At 39.9% G+C, this 4,537-nt stretch overlaps 1 non-coding gene across 1 annotated transcript; it reads right to left on the reverse strand.

Annotated features, from left to right (window-relative positions):
• Positions 1 to 1,154: 1,154 nt before the first annotated feature.
• Positions 1,155 to 1,261, reverse strand: LOC141610272 (small nucleolar RNA R71). Its single transcript, XR_012528177.1, has one exon. It is a non-coding gene; the product is annotated as a small nucleolar RNA R71 (small nucleolar RNA).
• Positions 1,262 to 4,537: the final 3,276 nt, after the last annotated feature.

Genomic DNA, 4,537 nt, shown 5'->3' on the forward strand with positions numbered 1-4,537 from the left:
GTTTATTCATTCTATAAGTCGAGAGGCACGGAATTGAATTAGACTAAGCATGTATAGTAGGATGACCTAGTCATGGACGAGAGTTTCTCTAGGACCCGGTCTATGGTTGATGCTAATGCCGTAAGGTGGGTATCTTTAAGCCTAAGTAATTGACAAGATTACTAGTATCAAGTTTATCATGATTATATGTTTACCTTTGCATGCGTGACCCGAACCCCTTAGACTCTCTTTTATTATATAATTTACATCATAATTCTTATTAATCATCAAACAACCAAACCAAACCAAATCTTAATCGACCTTGATAAAAATCTACCCATAGCAATTCACGAAGTAATTCCCGTTTCCTTGTGTTCGACCCCTATTGCTACATTAATTTGTGTTTAGGGAATTTTATCTTTGCATAGGTACGCGATAATCCTATCAAATTTTGGCGCCGTTGCCGGGGAAACGGTTTTATTGCTTTTTGAATTGTTGATTTCTATCTTGTTTTTCTTTGTCTTGAGGAACACTTGTTCCTTGAGACCGTTACTTATCATTTTCCTAGAAATTGTTGTCTTATGCCCAGGTCCTCTCGTAGTGGAGAATTGCTTTCACCGGATTCCGAACCCGAGAGAACATTTAGGAGAAGACGACGATTTTAGAAGGAAGTTAAAGAAGCCACTTCTCCCATCCAAGTTGAAAGTGCTAGAAAGTCTTACTTAGACGATCTAGAGGTTCTTGAAGAGGAGGAGGTTTCTTGTTCATCAAACCCACCACCATCACCATCTACTACCAAAAAGATGGTGAAACTTTCCGATCACTCAAAACCCACCGCGGCCATGCTTCCGGCCGGAATCACAACTACTCAAATCACCGCGCCGGACTTCGAGATCAAACCGGCTTTCATTAGCCTTGTGGAGAGGAAGCAATTTGGGGGAAGTCCTTTGGAGGATCCCAATTTGCATGTGCAAAATTTTTGTGACTATTGCTCCATGATCCGTCAAACGGGCGTTACTCAAGCCCAAATAAGGGAGATACTTTTCCCTTTCTCTTTGAAAGACAAGGCCAAACTATGGATCAATAGACTTGACCGCACCACCTTGGGAATCACCAATTGGGAAACTTTGGCTCTTGCTTTCTATCAAAAGTTTTTTCCACCGGAGAAAACTCAAACTTTGAGGAGCCAAATCACCGGATTCCGTCAACAAGCTCTTGAGAGCTTATATGAGGCTTGGGAGAGGTACAAAGAGCTTCAAAGACAATGCCCACATCATGGGCTAGATGAATGGTTTCTAGCAATAACATTCTACAATGGATGTTGTGCCGAGTCCCGAAGGATTCTTGATTCCGCCTACAATGGGCGGTTTGATCAAATTGACACCGATCTTGCTCATTCCACGATCGAATCTATGGCGATCCATGATGCCCAATATGTCAATTCCCGAGCTGTGCCATCCAAAGGTAAGGAAGAATCCTCTACCAACTCTGTTTTGCTAGCTCAAATTGCTTTGCTCCAACAACAAATAGCGGAAAGGGATGCTAGAGATTCCATTCAACAACTCAATGTCGTATCTTCAACAAGCCAAATCATTGTTTGTGACGGTTGCGGAGGTGCGGGTCATTATGCCGCTCATTGCCGAGCCCCCATTGAAGAGGTAAATGCTTTTCAAGCTTTAAGACAAAGTTCATATCCACCGGGTACATTTTCAAACACTTATAACCCGAATACAAAATTCCACCCGAACTTGTCTTATAATAGCAACAATGTGCTTAACCCTCAACCCCCACCACAACAAAATGCCTATGTCCCTCAACAACAAAAGTATATCCCTCCACCGGGTTATCAAAATCAACAAAGGCCCCCACAAAACAACTACCAACAAAATCCACCACAAAATGGCCAACAAAACAATCAAGGAGGTGGTAAGCTAGAGGGCATGATAGTCCAAATGCAAAGGGAATTGTTGGCTCAAATTCAAAAGAATGATCAAGCTCATAGTGCCGCGGTCAAGTTGTCGGAACAACAAGTGGCTCAACTAGCCGCTTCTAATTCTCAAAGGAAGAATGGTCAATTACCTCCCCAAGGTGAGCAACCACATGAAACTGCTAATTCTATTTCCTTGAGAAGTGGTTCAAGCTATGATGGGCCATCCATGACTTTGGATGAAGAGGTGGTTGTTAAGAAGGCTAAGCTTGGGGGAAATGACAAAAAGAAGGCTAGTGAAGAGCCTATTGTTAAGGATCGTGTGCCATTTCCTCATCGATTGTTGATGCTAAAAAGGAAGAGCAAGCTTGATGCCAAAGATGTTGGGTCCCCTATGCCCAAAGAAGGTGATGAGGTAATTGTTGAAGAAGTCTTTCCTAATGCCAAGGAAAGTGATGCCATTCCAACAAAGGTGAGTATTCCTAATGAGAATGGGAAAGATGTGGAAGATGCTCCTCCAAAAGAAGTTGTTCAAGTACCATTTCTCCATCTTCTAGCAAAGCACAAGGAGGAAGGTAAGTTTGCTAAATTTTTGGAAGTTTGTAAGAATTTGCAAGTCACCATCCCATTTATGGAATTGATTACGCACCGCGGGTGCGTTAATTGATGTGAAAAATGGGAAGTTGACATTGGAAGTGGGTGATGACCGGGTTTCCTTTAGCAAAAACAATTCCATTAGAAGCCCAATGTTACAAGAGTCTTGTTATTTACTTAGCACTGTGGACTCTTCTTATGCCTCTACTACACTTGGATCCTCACTAACGGATCCGTTGGAGGACGATATGGGTGTTGTTTACTTTGTAGGTGACGATGCTAAGGGCACTATTGCTAAGAGTGCCAAAAAGAAGAAAGGAAAATTTTATTTGAAGAATTTCAAATGGTTGATAAATACAAAGATAGCTATGAAATGGAGCTTGGTTGGTGGCAAGCTCAATGATGAAACTTGAATCAAATAGCTTCTTACGTCGTGCGGGACGTAAAACCAGCGCTTCTTGGGAGGCAACCCAAGCTTTTTATTGCTTTTGTTTTTTTTTGTTTTTTTTTAAATTTCTGCAATTTAATTGTTTTTCGTAGATTAGTAATAAAATACTCAACTTGACGATGTTTCTTTTGTGATTTCTAGGTGAAAATGAAGAAAGGAGGAATTGGAGTGCATTTGACACGCAACCCCATGCAAAAACCCCGTTCGGGGACGTGGTTTTCGAAAAGCGAGAAAACAATTCAAGTTCATAAACGAGGAAGTCAAAAACGGGAAAAAGCAGTCAACCCCAATCGGGGTTGGGTGGCCCCGATCGGGGTCGTGGTTCTGTGACTTCTTGGCCTTTGTTTTATATGGGTAAAAAAAAAAAAAGAAGAGATGGATTTCTTTCTATCATTCAAGCATACCCGATGGTACCTTTCCTCCTTCCTTCTATCATATGTCCTCATTCCCTTCACCTTAAATCACAAGGAAACATCTACATCCCCCGAATTCATGCTAGCTTGGGGGAGATTAACAAGTCGAGTAAGTTTTTAATTGCTTTGCATTTTAGTTTAGATCTTGCAACCCATTAAACATAACCTCTAGTCCTTCTTGTTTTGTGCTTTGAGCCATTTTTATGGTTTGATTGGGTAATTTGAATTGTTAGCACATTGAGGACAATGTGATGTTTAGCTTGGGGGGAGATATTGCATTTGCATATAGTATAGTTTGCATGTAGTGTAGAAAATTTGAAAATTTTTGAGAGAAATTTTTGCTTTGTGATTGCTTGTAGCCTACTTTCCTCTTTGGTTATCCTAATAATGGCTTGTTGCTAATGATTTATTCTTTAATGATGGGATATTAGCTACATGGGGATGTCTTGACATAGTAGGTGGGAGATGAAAAATGAACCAAATAAATAGGCTTGATCTTGACTTTTGGCAAGCTACAAAATGGTAAGGTAGAACCTCTTTAGACCGACGCATCCATATCCGGTCTCTCTTAGGTTAGTATAGGTGTCTCCTTATAATGTGTGTTACATCAAAACGCACAAGTATGGTTCTCATGTAATCTCTTGGTAAGCATGCATTCAATTGTTATAGCATTTTGCAGCCATTCACATGAATATAATTGCCTTCTTGACCCCTTCACAAACAATTTTCCCTAGCTACATTATAACTTGCCTACCTTGTTGAGCTAGTAGCTTGTTTGGTCTTGTTTGGGTGCTCAATTGGGATTTGTTTCAAAGTTTGAATATCATGTGAGCTTGGTCTTAATGCTCTTGAAAAAGAAACGAGAAACGAGAAAAAGATGAAAGAAAAAGAAAGTGAAAAAGAAAAAATGATGAAAAATGAGAAAATAAAGAAGGAAGAAAAAAATGAAAAATGAAAAAGCATGAAAATGAAAGAAGAAGTATGCATTGAAAAGAAAAAAAGAGAAGAAGAAGTTGATGTGAGAAACTCTCATGCATTATTCACATATTTTGGAGAGTTTTCTTATGATTTGAATTGCAAAATTGGGTTAGAATTGGGATTGAGAATCCTCACATTTGGTTGTTGCTAGCTTGACATTAGCTCCACAATCCATAATTCATTTGTTCCCCCTTCTTA

This window comes from Silene latifolia, chromosome 10, assembly GCF_048544455.1.
Source record: "Silene latifolia isolate original U9 population chromosome 10, ASM4854445v1, whole genome shotgun sequence".
NCBI lineage: Eukaryota > Viridiplantae > Streptophyta > Magnoliopsida > Caryophyllales > Caryophyllaceae > Silene > Silene latifolia.